Source organism: Arachis stenosperma, chromosome 2 (assembly GCF_014773155.1).
Source record: "Arachis stenosperma cultivar V10309 chromosome 2, arast.V10309.gnm1.PFL2, whole genome shotgun sequence".
Taxonomy (NCBI): domain Eukaryota; kingdom Viridiplantae; phylum Streptophyta; class Magnoliopsida; order Fabales; family Fabaceae; genus Arachis; species Arachis stenosperma.
Genome location: NC_080378.1, coordinates 85,498,290 through 85,520,452, shown reverse-complemented (window position 1 = coordinate 85,520,452; position 22,163 = coordinate 85,498,290). Strand labels below are relative to the sequence as shown.

The 22,163-nt window shown below is 32.3% G+C and overlaps 1 pseudogene; it reads left to right on the top strand.

The window, feature by feature from the left end:
* Positions 1-120: 120 nt before the first annotated feature.
* LOC130963102 (vesicle-associated membrane protein 722-like) lies at positions 121-663 on the top strand (annotated as a pseudogene).
* Positions 664-22,163: the final 21,500 nt, after the last annotated feature.

Sequence of the window (22,163 nt, the reverse complement as noted above, 5' to 3'; positions counted from 1 at the left end):
TTGCCACCCTCATAGTTCGAATCTTCTATCGGCATTGTCTGGTCATCTTAAATATGAATTTGCTATTTGCTTTTTTATTGTCTCTATCATCTTCCCTTTCAAAAGAAAAAGTAGAAAGAAATGTTCGTTAGTTAATAAGCAATTCGATTAGACAAAACCAGAAGAAGCAAAACCACGGGTTTCTTTATATTACTACTCAGATATGATCTTGAATCTGAAGAAAGAAGAAGAAAAATGGGCTAGAAATATCTGAATTCAAACTTCAACACCATTGCCTTTCCAGTGCCTCCAGAAACTTCCTTCCTCCAACAAGTTCACCTACAACTACGACAACCACACCTTCAACTTCCTCGTCGACAACGGCTTCAGTCGGTTCCTCTCTTTTTCTCTCTAGAACTTTTTTCTCTGATTTAATTTTGTGTATATATGTATGCAATTTTGCTCAGATGACTGTTAAAGAGAATTCTCATTGTGTTTGAGTAATTTAAAATGCTACATTGTCGTTTTTCAGCTTACTATGTTGTTGCGGATGAATCTGCTGAAAGGCAGATTCCTATTGCGTTTCTGGAGCAAGTGAAGGATGATTTTGTTTTCAAATACGGTGCCTTTGATAAGGCCGGTGCTAATGCTGCCGCCAACAGCGTTAGCAAAGAGTTTGGGTAATTTTGTGTTTCGTGCTATTGTGAGAATTGAGACTAATTGATTATGGAGGTTGATTTGTTTGAATTTGTGTAAATCAATTTGTTTCAAAAATTTGTTTGTTCAATGTTATTTCTTTTGGTGGTAAAATATTTTGTGTTTGTCATTTATGTGTATTTTGATTTTCTTTAGTTATAAATTTTGATGTTTGAAGTTTTTTATAAACTTTTAATGATAAATTATGGATAATTTATTGTGTAAAATTATCAAATTTTAAAATTTATTAGCATAGAAATTATTGAATTTAAATATTTAAAATTATATATTAATTTTTTATAATTTTAGTGTATATTTAATTAAATCAGTTCAACCACAATTCAATTCCGATTAGATTATTAAACCATTAAATTAGTTACTCGACCGATTTAATAATCGACCCGATCCTATAATCGGTCTGATTCTCACAACTTTACTAATAAGTAAAGTTCTAAAAATCAATGTGGTCAAACAATTAATAGAGTTAAAAATTTAAAAATTTAATTAAAATAAAATAAAATAAAATAAAATAAAATAATATATATAATATATTTTAAATAATTTCTTTTTGTGATTTAATATTTTAAATCAATTAACCATTGAAAAAACTACACCAATTTGATTGATTAGTTTTTGGTTTTTGACCGGTTTCGTTACTAAATTGTTTTTGGGGTTGACTCCAATTTCCAATTGTGTCAAAAAATATTTTGCCCGCTTGGGACAAGATAACATTAACTTTGGTTAAATTAGCCAAATTGAATAATAACATTAAAGGTAGTTTATTACACACTGTATGTTTGAGTCTTTGAGGGGTTTGATTAGGTATATGAGGTTAATTGCTTTAACCAAGCAAATTATATAGGTTTAACCAACATGTGGTTTAAGAATACATAAAATTATTAGTGAAAGAATTTATTATAAAAAATTGTGTAAAATTTATTTTTTTATGTAATTATTGTACATTCATTAAAACAAAAATATTTAAAACTTTTTAAAAATAATAATTTTAACATGTATCCTAAAATTCTGTTTGGTTCATATCTCACAAGGGTTTTTTTCAAAAATAAAAAAAAATTATATTTTTTTAAAAACTATTTTTAAACTTTAATTCTTTAAATATGATTTTTTTTTTATTTAGAGCAAGTTCGTCGCACCCCACGCGAACTCTATAAAAATTATAGTTCGCCGAGGGTGCGGCGAACTTGCTCTAAAAAAAATCGTATTTAAAGAATTAAAGTTCAAAAATAATTTTTGAAAAAATATGAATTTTTTTATTTTTGACAAAAAATTCTATCTCACAAAGATTAAGACATAAACATAAAGATATAAACACTAAAACAAGTATACATACACAACTTTCTTCATGCCTATAGTGTTGATAGTGTATCAAAGTGAAAGAGAGGAAGAGGGAGGAAAGAAAGAAAAGAACTACCTTATTCTTGAAGGATGAAGGTGACCAGTAACAAAGATAAAGAAGAAGAGAGAAGGGAGTCTTTATTTTTGGAAGAAGAAGATGTGCTAAGAAAAAGAGAAAAAGATGAGGCTAATGGCATTAGGAAGATTTAAAAAAATATCAAGAATAAAATAATTTAAAAATATAATTTTATTTGTGTTTTAACTAAAAAATTTGTGTTTTGTTATTTTAAAGAGACACATATTACATATATTTTATGGATACTTATGTGTACGTCTTCTTTAATTTTGTGTCTTAACAACGAAACAATGAACATATATATTCGTGTCTATGTCTTTATATCTTGTCTTCAAAAATAAACATAATCTAAGAACACACATTAACTAAACTTTTTTTATTAATTATTTTATTAAATATGATCTTTTATCATATATATTTTTAATAAAACTAAAAAAAATACGTTAAAAAAGATATTAAATAATAAAAGATTACACTTAAAAAAACAATTAAAAAAAATCTTCATTTTCAAAACAAACATAAGATATGAATATGTATGGTTTGTGTTTTACAAATTAAATAAGATGGTCATTAAGTTATTATATATTAGCATATATTTATACATAATAAAATAATTAATTTTTTTAGTAGAATAGCTAAATTATTTTTACTGTAATATTAGCAAACTTTTCATAAATATTAAATATATATTCTTACACAATAATTAATTTTTAATATACATAATATATGATTAATTTGACTAGTATACGTTCAAAGTTCTTTTAATAACTCTTTAGATTTAAGAAATTTTCTTAAATCAAGAATTGTGACAAAATATTCTATATTAAAATAAGAACAAATCACATAATAAAATCAATTGAAGAATAAATTTACATGAATTTTCTAAACCAAAATACGTAACGTTTATGTCTTCGATCACATTTATATATGAATCAAATTGATTCAATTACGATCACATTTATATATGAATCAAATTGATTCAATTCGATTTACATATAGTAATAGTAAATCGAATTAATAGGATTCGAATTACTAAGATTTTATTTAAATTGATTATAGTAGATTCGATTTATTATGGGTTATAATTTATATTTCTTTATCCATAGTAAATTGAAACAATATATGCTTCGAATTACAACCGTGGTCTATGTTCTTAGTAATTCGAATTTATTGGCTTCGATTTAGTAGGAAGATTGGTTTGTGATAAATCGAATCATATGGATTCGATTTAGTATATATATAGTTATATAAAGAATTCGAATTTACTTATTTTCAATTACATTTAACCAAACTTCACCCCCCAAAACGCCTGTCCTAAAGAAAATTTAGGAGAAAAAACTACAACATTTCAATTGCAAAAATGAAAGATGACCCGAATCGTATTTATTGGTTGGATGGAGTTGCCCACATTATTGGTAGTGTCGATGAAGAGGTTAATGAATGAAATTTATTTTATTAAGAAGTAAAGAATTGTTAGTGATATTAAATCAGTTAGATTTTGAAGTATTAGATTTAGGTTTCAAATGTTTGATTAATTTAGTTTAAGTTTCAAATGTTAGATTAATTAGGCATTAGAAGGTTATGAAGAAATCAATTTAATTTAATTTAATTTGTAAAAATTAGATTCACGAGACAATACGAGACAGGTTATAGTTTAAGTTTTTAATTGTAATCTTAAATATTAGATTAAGTATGTTATATTAGAATTTAAGTTAATTAAGGTTAATTAGGTTTAATTTAATTTAATTTAAATTGAGTAGATTACATTATCGATGTTCAGGTCTGTAATATACGTTGCATTAAAGTATGTTTTTATGAGAAGTGGCGATTTTAGGTGACCAATAATCAAACTCGACCTCAATCTTCGCATAAGCAGCGTTGACTAGAGCCTATGGCATCCTTTTCTTTGAAACTCAACGCAAAATTTGCTGCAACGTGCCTAATACAGAATGCATGATAAACAGCAGGTGGAGCTCACCATCCACCATTAAGTGCTTCCAAGGCGACCTTGATCTCATTGTGCCTATCGGAGATCTTGAGGATGTCCGACTAAGGAGTCGCGTACTGCTGTAAGTGAGACAAGAAAAAAGACCATGTCCACTAGGGCAAAAACAATAGGAACAATGTTAGAAATTTCATCCGAGCTATTGTAACCAGCAAAGTTTCTCCAAAAATTAGCGATCATAGTGAAATAAAACTTGCAAATCTTCATCACTGACTATCACAAACAAGTCATACTTTATCCCACCAAAGACAACAGAAATCGGAATTCGATAATATAACTTCTCGATCCTTTTCATTCCATGCAGTCCCGATTTCTGCAATACGGTATTGTGAAAATCAATAAGGCTCATAGAAGCTAAAGTCTAATAAAGACGCTCAACGGATCCTTATCAGTAAACTTTATTCCTGATCGCGTTTTCTTGTTATTCGTGCCTTTGTAGTGTACAAGAACTAGAAAACTATTCTCCGTAGCTATATTGAGTATCACTCTAATGAGGATTTAACATTGTTGGCATTTATATAGGTTAGGCACGTACGTTCAATAAATCGAATTATATTAATTCGATCTAATAAGGGTGTTACTAATACGTAAATCAAATTTATTTGTTACGATTTACCCTATAATCATGTTTCTAGGTAAATCGAATTCATATGATTCGATTTATCTTATTGCACCATTCGTCTATGTAAATTAAACCTAGTAAGATCGATTTACTAGAAATGCCTATAAATTAAATGATCTTAATCCGATTTACCGAAAAATCCCTTAAATCGAATGAAATTAATTCGATTTAAATCTAAAACTATAAATCAATTTCGTTGAATTTGATTTATATAAAAATAGACTCCTCACATAACAATTTTTTATTTAGGAGATTCACGTAAATTTAATTTCATGTCATTTTTTTTACGTGATTTGTCCTTAAAATAGTGTCTATTTATTTAAACACTCTTTCAATTGTCGACAAAAAAAAAAACATCTTTCAATTGACAGGAAGAAAAAGTAGATGGATAGAAACTGAGTAAGAGCTACAATTGATTTATTGAGAATAAAATTGAAGTTTAATAAATACGAAAATAAGAGTAATGAATAGAAATTTTAATTTAAATTTTTATTATACTTATAACGGTTAAGTAAAAAAATTTCTGTCAAAAGAAAGTAAAAAATTTAAATATAATTTTATTTTAAAACATAAAGAAATTCAAAAAAGATTTTATTATATATTTAATAATGAGAGAATAATAAAAAAACTGATTTAATAATAACACAAATTCTAATATTAGTAAAATAATAGTATAAAATTATTTTATTTAATTTTAATATTCATAACTTTATTTATACAATATTTATAGTTATATATTTATTGTATTTAATATTATTCAATATTCTAACAATAATTAATAAATATAAAATAAAATAAAATAATTAAAAATATGAAATGAAATCATTTTCAATTGTTCTAAACTGATTTTTTATTTTTTATATATTTTTATATTAAAATATACTAATGTTGACAGTACATCAATTTAATATGGTAGGGACATAGGCCATGAGCATTAAATCCAAAGCATGAAGAGCTAACAAATATATCAGATCAGAGCTTTGAATTGCTTTAACTGGTCCCGAATTTGTACTGGGCTGCAGCTTATTGCATGTAGTAGTAGTAGCGCATATAAATTACAAATTTACTGCATGTGTACAATTCCAGAGGGGAGTGGTACCACCACTAGTAGTAGAGAGTAGAATCCTATAGCCGAACGAAGCTACTTTCTGTGAAAGTACCGTGAGTCTGAGTTGGCTGTTGATTTAGTAACATTTACTCAGTGCTGGGCCAATTTTGTAATTTTCTCTACACATAAAGAGCAGAAGTACTAAATGGAATTTGATCTAGACAATGACAACTGGCCCCCTTGTCAAGTTTCTGGAAATCGAACCATTTATTGAACAGTTTTATTTTTTGATTTATCGAAATTTATTCGATTCAATGGTGGTTTAATTAAATTATAATAAAATAATATATAAAATTTTAAATAAATAATTAAAATATAAAAATATCTTAATGTAAATTTTAAAAATACACAAATAAAAATGGTTGTTTTTTTTATATAATATAATATTAATATTTTTGTTGAAAATGAGAGCATTTGGTGTAATTACAGATGAATGGATGTTACAGGTAAGGCAGGAACAATATATAGGAGCGTAATGACTTAGCATGCAGGACACATGTTGGCTATGTGGCAAAATTTGATGCAACACGTGGGGGCGTGTTGGCCACATGGCGACATCCTGGCTAACACATAGGTCGTGCTACACATGTGTCAAGTGTTGATTCGTTGCTATTTCAACATGTGACCTGCGTGTTGGTTGCTCTACCTATATAAGCCAAAGCTCGTTCCCATTTCATTACGAAAAGGAGAGTTGTTTGAGTGTGTTGGTGGTGTGATCAAGGGTACCACAAATATGGTGGTGTATTACAACGATGGGATTATACAAAATACTCATAAAGGGATGAGCTTTGCGTGTGAGAATTCGTTTTTGTTTGTGATTCCATGCACCATGATGTTCGTGGAGCTATAGTACAGTCTCTATCAAAACATAGAGAGCGATATCTTAAAGAGGGTAAGCAATATTCTATACTGGAATCCTATTATCATATTAGGTAACCTAATACAGTTTGATATTATGCCTATCATTGACAAACCAAGTATGCAGTGTGTGTTCCATATTCACTGACAGACTTAAGTGTAATAGCTAAGGCTCCGTTTGGTTGATGTATTTGATGAGACATAGACACAGAGACACATACATTAAAGACATGGACATAAAATATTTATGTCTATGTATTGTGTTTGGCAAAAATAAGAAATAAGACACATATATTTAAAAAAGACTAAATTACCCTTCATTCAACCACAAGTTTTACCACTATTACAATACACCTATTATCCCAAACAATGCATGTCATCACCATTAAATTTTTATTTCTTCTAATACTATCTTAAATTATCATTTAAATATTAAATATATAATTGTTCTTGAAAAAAAATAGAAAATTAAAGTTCAGAATTTATCAAAGATTAATCAAAATTTAAATAAATAAAAAAATTAAATGTACAAATTTTTTTTTGAAAAAAATAGAAAAGTAAATTTAGTTGTAGAATCTAAAAGAGAAAGAGAAAAAAAAAGATTTGGGAAGATAAGAAGACAAATTTTAAAAACTCAATAAGGGTAAAAGAGTAAAAAATTAGTGTCTCACAAGTTGTGTCTCAGTGTCTCACCAAATTGGAGGTACACAAATTTAGTGTCTCCGTGTCCATCCGTGTCCTTCCGTGTCCTTCGAAAATCTGTGTCTCACCAAACCAAACAGCAGACATGTGTCACCGTGTACCACTGTGTCTATGTCTCAGTGTCTGTGTCTCAGTAACCAAACGCTACCTAAAGGTTGAGTTATATGATGAGTTTGAAAATGTAGATGCAAATGGAATTTAACATGATTCAGACATGGAAGGTGATAGAGTTGAAGTGTATAAAGGAATGAACAGTGATAGTGAAGAGGACTTCGAAGCTACCTATGAAGCTGATAAGGAGGACGAGGATGGTAATGTGGGAGGTGAAGCATTAGCAGAAAATTTAGTAGTTTTACCTGTAGTTAGTCAATCGATGGATGTTCCACCTTTTATACGTAGCTTGGTTCTTGATGCCATGCATGCACCGAAATTCTCCAAATATGCAAGCCTAGGTACGTGGAGTGAGTAATACGTTTTTCTTAATTTATATTTTAGATGGATCAATGAGTGACAATTTCTTTTTTGGGTAGGTGTTGCTGATCTTGAGAACGGAGAGTTCATGATCAGAATAGAATACAGTTCTAGAAAGTCGGTCGTCACGACAATTAGGAGTTACACTATCTTTAGAGGAGTCGACTACAATGTTTATGAGTCCGAGCCACAAACATTCTATGTAAAATGCAAGACGTATGGCACCAAGCACCTCTTTGTTCCCAAGAAGCCTGCGCCATCACTAAGCAGCCCTCTCCGTCACTGAGAGCCCCGCGCTGTCATCAAACCCTCTCCTGCAACTCAACAATGTCTTCTTCGGAGGTCAATATATTCACCAATTTTTAGAATAAAATTTGTTGTTGTTACTAGTTCTGAACTTTACTTTTCCTAGTTGATGTTGATTTGCTGGTCTTAACTTTTAATTAGATAATAATTTGTTGTTGTTTCTTGTTCTGAACTTCACTTGAGTGAAATTTATTGTTGTTGTTGCTGATTGTTGGTCCGAATTTTAAATTAGAATGAAATTTGTTGTTGTTGCTTGTTTTAAACTTCACTTGAGTTAAATTTGTTACTGTTGTTGCTAATTTGCTGGTCTTAATTTTTAATTAGAATAAAATTTGTTGTTGCTGGTTCTGAACTTCACTTGAGTTATATTTATTACTAATTTGCTGGTCCTAATTTTTAATTAGATAATAATTTGTTGTTGTTGCTAGTTCTAAACTTCACTTAAGTTAAATATGTTGTTGCTGTTGCTGATTTGTTGGTCCTAACTTTTGAGTAGATAATAATTTGTTGTTGGTCCTTATTTTTGGTGGCAGGTGCTGTAAAATGTTGTTACTATAATTTGTTATTACTGTTTGAGACCAGATTTGTTGTAATTTGATAATAATTTGATGTATGTTCTTGTTCATTTGTTAGGTTTATATGTATGCAGCCAGCAAGCAATGAACTCACACCTGAAATTGGAGATGAAAATGTTGAGTCTATGGTGTGGTTTGTCAATAATTTGTTTTATGTTTAGTTATGTGTGTTTGTTTTATGTTTAATTATTGAGATGGATTGAAATTCTATTGATTTTCAATGTGATGTACTCTTGTTATTTCAAGTTTATTAACTATTTTGAACTTTATTTTAATGTGATTAATGACCTATTTAATTAGGATTTAAAAACTGAAAAAATTGACCAAACTAAACTGTCTTTCGTTTGGTTAGTGTAAAAAAACAAATTGATTGGTTGATGTTGGAAGAGAACTTATCAGATCGGTTCGGTTGGTTTTTGGTCCAAAATCGAACCAAACTAAACTGATAACACCCCAGCACCATGGGAACGATTTCACAGGATCATTCCAAGTTAGATTTAGAAACGGTTGCTAAGGCTATAGTTGAGACCGACCCATCCATGAAGGTAAAATCTATAATTGTGGAAGTTCAGTCAAGGTTCAACTACACTATCAATTATCAAAAGGCTTGGCTGCCAAAGCAAAAGTCGATAGCTACAGTTTTCAGTGCTTGTGAAGAATTTTACCAAACTTTGCAATTGTACTTCTCGGTAATGGTTCAGAAGATGCCTGGCTTTGTATAACGGGAGTGAAGAGGTGGACGATGTCAAGATACTTCACCACATATTCTGGAGTTTCAATCCACGCATTAGAGAATTCTAACATTGCAAGCCTTTGGTTCAAGTTGATGACACACACCTTTACGAAAAATACATATGTGCCCTTTTGGTTAAGTTGCACAAGATAAGAACTAAAATATTGTGCCGATTGCTTTCGCTATCTTGGAAAGGAAGACTGCTTATGCGTGGTGCTTTTTCTCGATAATATAAGAAGGCATGTTATTAGAAGAGACAACGTAGATATAATCTCTTATCAACATGAGTCAATCCGGATAGTAGTAAATCGTAAATTAATACAAAAATCTGATACAATAAACTAAAATATGATATAATAAACTTACAAAAATTAACTTAAAAATACAAATAACTTACACAGAAATCTAAATCAAATAAACTTACAAAACTTTTTACTAAACACCTGCTTACTTCTTCTAAGCATCCACTTCATCCCCTTGCCCATCAAGTCCTTACCAAAACCCAATAGAGTAAACATATCCGGTGGATTTCTCTTCGTCCCTAGATTATATGGATGACCCTATCTGAAACACCGACGTTGGGCATGGCCGACCCACCTTCCTCTTCCAGAGCATATGCACTAGGATCGTACTCGTCAACAACCTCCTGTTGTGCCACGTTCAAGTCAAGACCGCTCGACATAATTAGTGGTAGATCGACATGAGCTGTATTGAGTAAAATATGCGAAGCAATGCTACTACTCCCTCGGATATCAACTGACATATGATCTGAAGTGCAGTCAGAAGTAGCCTCCCTTTGACAAGAGGCCACATCTACTGACACCTGATGTGGTGGAGACAACTCCTATTGCGACTCAAATGTGCTCCAATCTGGAAACTACCTACACTTGTGGCAACCCATTGCTGGATATAATCTTTCCCATCAAAAGGCATCTCGGTGGGATTGACAAAAAGCCTAAGTATAGTGGATTGTACATCAACCTCTTGTTTAATGTAGTAGGTGGTGGTAATGGTGGCTTGTGGTGGCTGTGGTGAATGTGATTGTTTTGACTGTATTGGCTGTGGTGATTGTGGTGACTGTGATAGTTGTGCTGGCTATGGTGGTTGTATTGGCTGTGGTGACTATGGGTGGTAATAAGAAAATGTTTGAAATACAACATATTGAGGAAATTATTGTTGCTAAGGTGGTGGTGGCTGAGGGGGTTACTGAGAAACTTACTCCTACAATCGCAACCATACTCCAAATAAATGCAAATTAGTAATCAGCAGACGGTCTAAAATTCCAAATTGGAAGGAGGTGTTATTCCTGCAACTGAATGTCACAACAGTTGCTCCAATCCTTTATCCATCCCGCATGTACCACTCTCCAGTCATGAAGTTGCACTTCGCGAAGAGTGATGCAATGGTCTTCCATTCTAATGACTTTTGCAGGCCCAGTGTTAGGTTGTGCTTACCCGAATTGGCGCATTAGTCAGTGCATAGGAACCCATTCGACACACTCAAACGACAATAATGACGCCGATGTGTAACACACTTCAAGGTGTCCATGTCGCTCGTCGAGTATGATCAGTCCTTCATACGGTCGCCAGACAAACTGCAACATGTTATTAGAAAATTACGATCGTGTTGGATATTAACATACACAGAACAAAAACACTAACCTTTGCCATGTAGTCTATTTCCCACCTAAAAGTTACTTTGGTCTTCGATGTTCACGCTTTGAATCGTGGGCAATGACTCCACTTACAACACATAACATTATCTTCAATGCAAAACTTTTAGCCATACCAATTAATGGAGCTACTTTCAAAACCAAATTTGAACCTTGAAGAAGATTCAAGAACAAAAATCTAAACCATAAAACAAAAGTGGAACAGATCGAGTTTTAGATGAAACAATAACGTATGAACATTTGAATTCAACAAAAAATATAGATTAATAGCAATTCCAGAATCTAAAATAGATAAAGACGTACATGTAGGTTTCAGATCTGGTGACACAATGACTCGACGAGGCTGTGAACGGCGAGGATGGATGGTGCGAGACAGAGAGAGACATAAGCTGAGAGGCGGCAGAGGGAGCTCGTGCAACACGAGCAGCAGAGGAGGGAGCTTATGCGTGCAAGCGGCGGTGGAGAGAGCTCGTGCAAGCGAGCAGTGACAGAGGGAGCTCGTGCGACGCGTGTGGAGACAAATCAGAACCGATGGAGAAGTCACACTTGCCCTATTTTCAACTCGAATCAAAGAGAGAGGAGAAGAGCAAGCTTAAAGGAAGGATCGGAGAAGATGAATGGTGATTTGTGTTAAATGAAGTTTTATCATGGTGTGTTTCATCATGGTGTGTTTCATCAAGGTTTAACTTATTTTAAATTTGCGAGGGATTTATTAGATGTTACAGAGGGATTTTGTTATCGGTGATAGTTTCAAATTTCAATTTCAATTTTATCGACAAAGTTACCGAGGGATATTAAAATCTGTCGGTAAATTTTGTGAAAAATTTTTTCATTCACTACAACATTTTCAGGTTGAGGCAACATTTAAAAAGTGTTCCCTAAAGGCTGACAAAAAGTTGCTTTTAATCTATGGCAACACTTTTGGACCTAAGGCAACGTTTTTGGGCGGCGTTGCATATGCAGCCGTTGCCTTAGATCAAGGCAACACTTTTTTGTTTCAAAAGCAACGCTTTTGAGAGCAACACTTGGTAAGTGTTGCCTTTGGTTGAAAAACAACAACACTTCAAAGGTGTGTTTGAGACAACACTTTTGCAGAGATGTCTCTTCTCTCGTATTTCGGTCACTACTAAAAAGTGTTGCCTATTTGCAATAAAATGCAACTCTTTTACGTGTTGCTTATAAGTTGGAATTTGTAATACTTTAAAGTGTTGCCTATTAGTTTTGAATATGCAACCTTTTAAAGCATTACCTTTTCTTTTATGTAACTTATACAAGTGTTGCTTTTTCTTTTGGATATGCAACCTATACAAGTGTTGCTTTTTCTTTTGGATATACAACCTATACAAGTGTTGCTTTTTCTTTTGGATATGCAACCATACAAGAGTTTCCTTTTTAATAAAAATAAAAATTACTTTTGTAATAGAAATAACAAAAAATAAAATTTTTTGTTCATACATGTGTAATTATTTTAATTAATAAATAAATTTGTGCACAATAGAAAAAATATAAAAGAGACAAAATAACTAATAATAAAATTCTAATTAAAATAGATATTAAGAAGTTCAATTAGTATTTTAAATACATGTTTATCAATAATTCTCAACAAAATAATAAAATTCTTGTCTAACAATAATTGTCGTAACAAAATCAGTGCCAAATGAAAGCTTTTTGGTAACATCAGAGTAATGGTATGATAAACTCAAAATTCTCTTGCCTCCACTGAGTCCAATAACTGCTGCAGTAGCCATTGTTGTACTCCCCTAATAACTATGTGCGAGTAACATCAAACTTCCCTATTAAGTCAATAATTCTTAACTTGTGTCAGCTGAAAATACAGGTGTCAGAAAACTCCCAAATTGTTCTAAGTTCTAACCATATGATTATCCATAAAATAGCAAAAAAAAAAAAAAAAACGCTAATAGAATAAAATCAAAGGAACAAAATAATTCAGGATCCATATACTTCAATTTTTTAGTGTAGAATCCATTGAAACAACTTATAAAGTTACAGCATATAAAAGCAGAAGTTCCCAAATGAAAAACAAACACATAAATGAATTGGGGTTTAGTTAAAGTTGCATTTAAAAAAAATTGAAACATAAAAGGTGCAATAACAGAAAATGATATATGGTATGTGTTTGATGAAGTACCTAAGTAAACTGAGAAAGAGAAATGCAATTCAGAGAATGATGATTGCTCCAAAAAGGTATTAGCTTAGTAGTTCTTATTTAGAATCATAGAATCAGAAGGAACAAGCTCACAGGAAGAGACTTCACTCACATAACTGTTGGTGTGGAAGGAAATAGCGTTGCTGCTATATTAGATTTTTCTCTTTTTTTTAATGATTATTCTTTTATTATCACTATCATATAAAATTAATTAATTTATGTTTGCGAGAAAGAAACAGAGAAATAAATGACTGAAACATAAATTTAAAGGGGAAAAATGAAAAGATAAATATATGAAACAACTTCCATGACAATTTTTGCCATTCCTGTGAATGAAACAGCAGTTACTAGAGTCTGTTGCAATGACAACATGCATCACTCCCTAACATATCCACATTATTTCAGTAATGAGGAAAAAATGTTCTTCCTCACAGTAGCACAACGCTACAAAAATAAGTAATTAAAAAGGAAAAAGAAAAAAAAGATGGTAGAAGACAGAGAAAGAAAAGGCCAAAAATGTTGATAGTCCATTCCCAATAAATGATAAATCACAAAAATTATTATAAATTTTTTGGTTATATACCTGGTCAACATTTTGGATCACGAGTTGATGAGGAAGGACGATCGTTGCCATTCGGACATTGCTTACTATTTATATCATGTGTTGATTCCTTGGCTCGTAATAAAGACACTGCTTCATCAATATTTGTGCTAAAAGAACTCTGTTGCAAGAGAAGCTTCACAAGATCCTCCAAACTTTGGACTCTGTCTTTTGTCTCATGAAGTTCAGTTTTTATTGAACTTATAGTCTCTGCATGTTATTGCTTAATTTTAGCAATCTTCCGTTCTTTCTGCAGAGATGTTTTTGTGATTGTCCTCCCATAACATCGAACTCTTCCTGGTTGTTTTTTGCCAAATACTACAGTAAATGCTTTCTCGGTAGTGTCTCCAGCTTCTTGGTGGCTCTTAAGTTTATCCTATTAAAAAAAATTAAGGCAGTTCTACTTCAGATCAATTTGTAAATTAAGGCAGTTCTACTTCAACTTATTATGACTTACAATAACAGCTTGTATTCCTGAATCAAGCTCTTTTCCTTTTCATCCAGTTCAAGTTGCAACAAACACATCAACTTGTGGTGGGTCTTCTTTGTTCTCATTCATTTCACGCTACAAGTAAGGGGAAAGAGTATTAAAAATGGCCAAAAATAATATTTATCTAGTTTTAAGATGGTCATTATACAACAAGAAAAAACTTATAAAAAATCAAAATTATTATCATTTCATTACGTACTCTTGCAAAACTTTTAGGTCCCATTCGATGTTGATGTTGTTGCTTTTTACGATTTCAGAATTTAAACGAGATAGAGCCTATACCCAACAAAATTAAAGGGAGTTATATGTAATAAACCAAAAGCATAAAAAAGACAAAGAAATAGAATTATTTATTCTACAACTCACCTTAACAGAAAGAATACTCCAATATGTAACTAACTTTCGAAATTGAACTTCTGAAATATCTAAAGGGCGATTTTTCAGTATATCTTCAATGTTATTATATATCTCAAAATGCTTTCCCTTGATTCTTGTTTTGTAACCTTTCCAAGCTTCTCGAACACCAGTCATCACCCATTCTTTCCTCTCTTTTGGAAGAATGAACTTTGACTACGAAAAAGTACAAAACAAAAATTGTAAATGACAATTCAAGAACACTAAAAACAAAGACAAAACTGCAGCATAAAACAGTAGCTATATATTTTCACAAAACTAGTTCATTCCATTTTTAATATTGAACAATCAAACTTTTTTATTTACTTCAAAGATGACATGACTAAATAGCATTTTAAGAAAACAGACTCTCCAATCAGGTTTCATCATCCATCAATGCATGCAATTAACATATCCTGGTTAAATTGCTTTGTACAATGTTGAATTTTATTTGATAACCACTAAACAAAAGAAAGTCTTCATCAATTGACAATATTTATCTGCTATTGCCTAGTGCTATAAGATCCATAAGTAAATAACCTATAACTAAATATTTTCACCAGCTAATTCACTAAACAACTTCTACACATGAACCCTGATTGGTGATATCCCCCTAATTGGACTAAAGTATGTAATCTATGAACCTTAAATTATCACGTTGACTCAATAAAATACCAGGCATAGTAGCAACCATATTAAGTGAAATGCAGTTCACAAGCAGGGTTAATGTGATATCTTCTTAATTTATAAAGACAATAATACAATACAAGAAACAAAGAAATTCCCTTGAACATGATATTACATTACCCGAAAGAAATTGTCAGAATCACAAAACAGAACATGCATCCCCAGTAAAGACAATAACAGTCTTTACCCATAAATTAACAAATAGAAGAACGAGAAGGTATTGAATGAAGCTGTATTCGAAGCACAGTGAAAACAAAAAGGAAAGAAAAAAGAAATGAAGAGAGAGAAACACAAGGTACCTTATTAGATCTGAGAGAGAGAGGGAAGAAAGATGGAAAAGATGAAGGCATTAAAAAAGGAAAATTTTAGATCATAAAAAATAGATGAGAAATAAAACACTTACGTTAATATATTTCCATATGCGCTTTTTGACTTTGAGGGGCACAGCTTTTCAATTAGTATACATCAATGTTATGAAATCACTATTCCTTTCCATTGTTCCAATAAAGTAAGTTAAGTCCTTCACTCTTCTTGGAGTTGCAATATTTTGCACAAGGACATAGAATTTCCTCTCCTTGAGGATTTCCAACGGAGTAAGCATAGTCCAAGAATCTATTGACGCCGTCCCTAAACTTTTGGCTATGTCTTGGTAAACTCATCCAGATCTTGGATGAGTCATGAAAAAACCTAATTGTTCATAGTGATATTACTATTAAACTAAAAACGGTTATGGTCTTAAACACCAGCTAAAAACAATTTTCTTTGATCAAAATGGAATCTGAAACTTGCTATATATGCACGGTTGCTCAATATAAAATATATAAAAAGAAATATTAAAAAAATGCTTTTATATTTTAAAAGAAATATTAATAATTCTTTTATTATTCTAAAAAGCTAACTAAATACAAACTAATCATAATTCTTTTATTATTCTAAAAGAAATATTAATAATTACTTTTGAAAAGATATATTTTAAAATAAAAATGCTTTTATATTTTAATTTTTTAATTAAACAATCAGTATTTTGTTACATAAAAAAGTGCAAAAGAATAATATAAACTTATAAAAGTAAATAAGTATAAGATAGAAATATCTTACGAGGTCATGCCATAACAATTTGCTATATATGTACAATTTGCACTTAGTGTTCACCAAAGATCCGTAAATATTTTTTTATCAATCTCCTTCAAGGAAAAAAAACCAGAGATTGGTGTAACAGAAATAAATAAAAAACCACACAATAAAATGACCACAACGACTTTTATATATATTCTTTCTTTGATGGTTGAGGAAATTATTAGAATCATATATGTGTCAAACACTTTATGCTCGCCAGAGTTTAATTTCACGTCACATGGATGGGATTTGAAGATAGCATTCATTCATTTATATCTTTTCAAAATTATATTAAACCTTAGCTTGTTAATAAACATTAGAGTAATTTCAAAATTATATCTCATGTCTGTATCATGGCTAAGAGAAAAAGAAGACAACGACCACTATTCCTGGCATGAAGAAGGCACCTACCTAATTATCCCATCACTTACTCAATTTCAACCTACTTATTCCTATCATTCATTTTATTACTCCTCCTCTTCGCCTAAATCAAATCAGATATATATACATGCATCACTGTTAATTGTTTTACCGAAATTAGAAACAAAGAGAACCAAATTGCACTAAAAATTTTAATCAATATAGCTGTGCTAATGTGTGTTCTAAACCGCGCAATTTAGAGTTCACACACTTATCTGTCATACATGTCACAACTTATTCACTCACTCAATTCTAGTTATTTACCTCATTCCAACAATGTATGCTTCCTTGCTTTTGTATTGTCTCATCTTATAGTGGTATATTTTTGTTTTCCATGAACAATGCACCACAAGCAAACATGGAAGCGGAAGAAAAAACACGCAGCAATCCGGAGATTCGCCGTACCCCCTTGCTCATCTTTGAGTGCACCGAGGACGATGCAAACTTTTAAGTGTGGGGAGGTCGTCCGACCGGCCGGCGATTTTGGGTGACAAATTTCTAATCCTAACACTTGTGCATTTCATTCTAGGATTTTAGGATTTTTACTTGCATTTTTTTATTTTTGCATATATATACACAATAAGCTTAGTCAAAATAATGAAATTTTTCAAGAATTCTATCTATAGGGCACCAATTGATTTGAGTAAAAACTTTTCATAGAACTTGCTTGAATTATATATATTATGGATCATGTTTTGAGCTAAGAACACAAGCAAGTGAGATTTGAGCCTAATAGTGTGGTTACATCTTATAACCACTTATTTTCCTTCTTGTGTGCATTATTCTCTTTCTATGATTGTAATCTTTGAATTGTTTGATTCTTTATGTCCATTATTTTCTGTATTCATGCATTTATATGATTGAGGCCATCATTTCATTAGCTCACTTACCCAAATAGCCTTACCTTTTATCTTCCATTGTTAGCCAACTTTGAGCCTACGCTTAACCCACTTATTCTTTAATTTAGCACATTACAAGCCTTAAAGCGGAAAACAATAAAAGTCCTTATTTGGATCTTTGATTAGCTTAGGCTAGTGTGTGAGGATCATTCAAGTGTGGGAACCTTGGGACATTGGGTGAATAAAAGGGTGTATTTTGTATTGCTATTGAAAATATTGGGAATTGGGTACATACTCATGTATTGCTCAAGTGTAAAAAAAAAAAAAACTTATGCATTGATGCTCTTGTATATAGAAAGAAAAAAATGAGAAAAACAAAAGAAAAAGAAATAAAAGTGAAAAAGAAAACAAAAGAAAAGAAAAAAATGTATATAGAAAAAGAAAAAGAAAAAAAAGAAAAAGTAATAAAAAGGGGACAAAATGCCCCAAAACAAAGTGAAGCTCAATAAAGATCAATGCATAAGTGTTGTGAAATGAAAAGGAAATGCATGAGTATGTGGAAAAAAAGTGAAAATGGGTAGTTAGGCTAGCTTTGAAATTGTATAGGATGTCATAGGTTAGGTGGGAAGCTTAAGCTTATCAAAGATTCAAATTTTAAGCTCACTTAACCGTATATGCATCCTACCTTGACCCTAGCCCCATTACAACCAAAGAAAAGACCTCATGATACTTGTATGCATGCATGAAATATATGTCGATTGTTAGAAGAAAAAAAAACAATTCCTAGAAAGCATGATTAGGAGAGAATTGAGTGAATCAACCCTAAACACTTGAGCGAATAGAGTGCAAACACATCCGGTGAGGGTTTGATGCTCAATTACATATTTCCACCTACAATCATCACTTTTCATGCAAGTTTGTAAAAATATTTAATAACTCAATTCAATTGTGGATTAGACTTGCTAGTCCTTAGCCCTTGTGCATATATGCTTCTTGGGAATTGATTTATTTTGACCAAGCAATTGCATTCATTTAGATAGTTGCATGTAGGTAGATTGCATTTAGTTAGTTCCATTGAATAAATGTCATGCCCTTTACTTCATTCTTGGTTTAAGCATGAGGATATGCTTGGTTTAAGTGTGGGGAGGTTGATAAACCCCGTTTTGACGGTTTATCTTGTATTGATTTTAAGAGCTTTTTATCACCTTTTACCCACATTTATTCAATGAAATAGCATGGTTTTGTGATTGTCTCCTTATTTGTGCTTAGATGTGAAAACATGCTTTTCAACCCTTAACTTGATGGTTTTAATCTCTCTTTGATTCCACTAGATGCCTTGATATGTTTGTTAGTGATTTCAGATTGAAAAGGCTAGGAATGGATCAAAGGAGTGAAGAGGGAAAGCATGCAAAGTGGAGAAATCATGAAAAGTCAAAGAAGTTGAACTCGCCCATGGACGCCTGCGCGCACCTGGCGCTTGCGCGCACCTGCGAATCACCCCATGGACGCGTATGCGTGCTGTGCGCGTACGCCTCGGTGCTGGTTTATGATTTTTTAATGAAAACGTGGCCAACGAATTCTGAAGGGTTGTGGGGCCCAATCTCAACCAACTTTGGCGCCTAAACACTTATTTAAAGCCAAGGATTGAAGAGCAAAGGGGGATTCCAATCATTCACACACATTAGGATTAGTTTTAGAAGTAGTTTCTAGAGAGAGAAGCTCTCACTTCTCTCTAGAATTAGGATTAGGATTAGGATTAGTTCTTAGATCTAGGTTTTAATCTTTGCTTTCTTCTACTTCTATATTTCAATTCTTTGTTGCTATATTCATCTTCTTCTATTCTTTTCTTATGATTTCCTTTATGTTGATCTTATATTTTGTTGTAGATCTAGTATTGTTCCTTCTACATTCTTCCAATTCAATAAGAGGTAATTCATAATAAATGTGTTTCTTTTGATTGTTGTTGTTAATTCCTTTCAATAATTGTTGTTAGATTTTGTTCTTGTTGTTGATTTACTATGCTTTCCTTTTATGCCTTCCAAGTATTTGATGAAATGCTTGGTTGGATTTTAGAGTAGAGTTTTATACTCTTGGCTTGGAAAGGTAACTTAGAACCTCTTGAGTTACTAATGTCCAAGTGATTGATGATTGGGAGCCATTGACTCTAGTTCTCACTAATTGAATTAGTGGAGAGTTAGGACTTATGGATTAGGATTGATATAGCTCATTTGACTTTCCTTTACTACTAGTTAGAGGATGATTTAATGAGATTAATCCTTGCCAATTCTCATATTATGGTTAGTGATTAGGATAGAGATCCTTGACCACCAATCCTTGCCAAGACCTTTTTAGCCATTAGTTTACTTTCTTGCCATTTATCTTTCATGCCTCTTATCAAAACCCCAAAAATAACTCATAACCAATAGCAAGACACTTTATTGTAATTCCTAGGGAGAACGACCCAAGGTTTGAATACTTCGGTTTATAAATTTTAGGGGTTTATTTTAGTGACAAACAACTTTTTGTATGAAAGGATTAGTGATTGGTTTAGAAACTATACTTGCAACGAGAATTCATTTGTGAATTCTAAACCGTCAAAAATCCTAATCATCAAAATGGCGCCGTTGCCGGGGAGTTGCAATGGTGTTATGTTATTGGTTATTGTACATATGTGAATAGTGTGAATATCTTGTTTTTTTTTTGCTTTGTTTGCTATTTGTAGAATTTTGTTTCTCTTATTTTCTATTAGCTTTTGATTTTTGTTTTCTCTTTTCACCATGAATTCTCATTTTTGGCTATGAGTGTGATTACAACTATGTTGTAGGTGATGAGGACTATAATGAAGATGTGTATCAAGGATGGGACAACCAAAGGTGGGAGGAGCCATATGCTTATGATCAATCCTCATGGCAACAACCCCCACCAATGCACTATGAAGAACCATTCTATGATGCGTATCAATCAAATGGCTATGGTGAATCTCCTTGTGACTTTCAAGAACCACCACCATATGCCTATGAACCATATCCTCAACATAACTCTCAACCATACTCACAAGCCAAAGCCCCTTCTTACCAACCACCTTCATATGACCCTAACACATACCCATCCTACCAACAACCATATGAACCATATGAGCCATATATGGAACAACTCCAACAACAACATTTTCAAGAGCCACCCCCTCCATATTATTACCAAGATGAACCACCCTCAATAAATGAAAATTTCCAACCACAAGATGAATACTACCTTCCACCACAACCTCCCATGGAAGAATATTCATGTCCATCGATCCAAGAGCCATATGATCCCTATCATGATATCCAAGCGGAACAAGAGTCAAGGAATCATCTCAAGGAAGCATTGGATCAATTTCAAGCAACCATGGAGTGTGTTGTGCAACAAGTGGAAAGAATGGAAAATATTGAACCACCACAACTCTACCAAGAAGAACCACCTTCCTACTATGAACCCTTCCCCCAAAATGATGAATCCTTCCGTCCACCCCAACCTCCAATGGATGAAACCCTTGGTGTTCTTGTTCAAGGACAAGAAGAGATGAAAAGGGATGTGCAAAATTTCATGGCCGCCTTGGATGCGGTAACAAATCAACTAGCCTCCCAATGCTTGAACACTCAAGGAACTCCCACGGCTACATGTGGAGAATCAAATGAAGAACATAGCATGAAGGAGAGATTGGAAACTCCGGTGGGAAATGAGGGAAGTTGCTTTGTATTGGAACAATTGTAGGAAGCTTTAATTGTTGAAGACAAGGAAGAAATGGTAGAAGACTTGGGAGATGCGGAACCTCCATGGGAATATAGAGTTGAAGAAAACCCCTCCAAGATGATTGAAATTGATGCTAGGGAGGAAAGTGCACACCTTCTAAGGCATATTCCATATGAGGACTTGGATGGGATAGAGCAAGAACTGAGTTCCCATGGCAATAAAGAGCAAGCATCAAGTCCTAGTGGTGGAGAATCCTTTGAACTTCAAGAACCTTCTCCCAGTGTATTTGAGAATGTTGTGGAGGTAAACTTCTTTCACCCTTCCAATTATAGTTTGATTAAGGGAAAAGGCTTAGATAGTATTAATGAACAAAGGATTGAATTAGAGAAATCTTGTGAAGAGGTGGAAGTCTTTAGAAATAGAAGGATGGGAGTGGAATGTGCTTTGCCAAGATCGTTGGAAGCATCTTTGCCTAGGTTGTCATCTACTCCTTCACTTGAGTGGGTAAAATTCATTTCTATTAGCTTTATTGTCCCACTTGAGTATGGCTTGCTTGAAA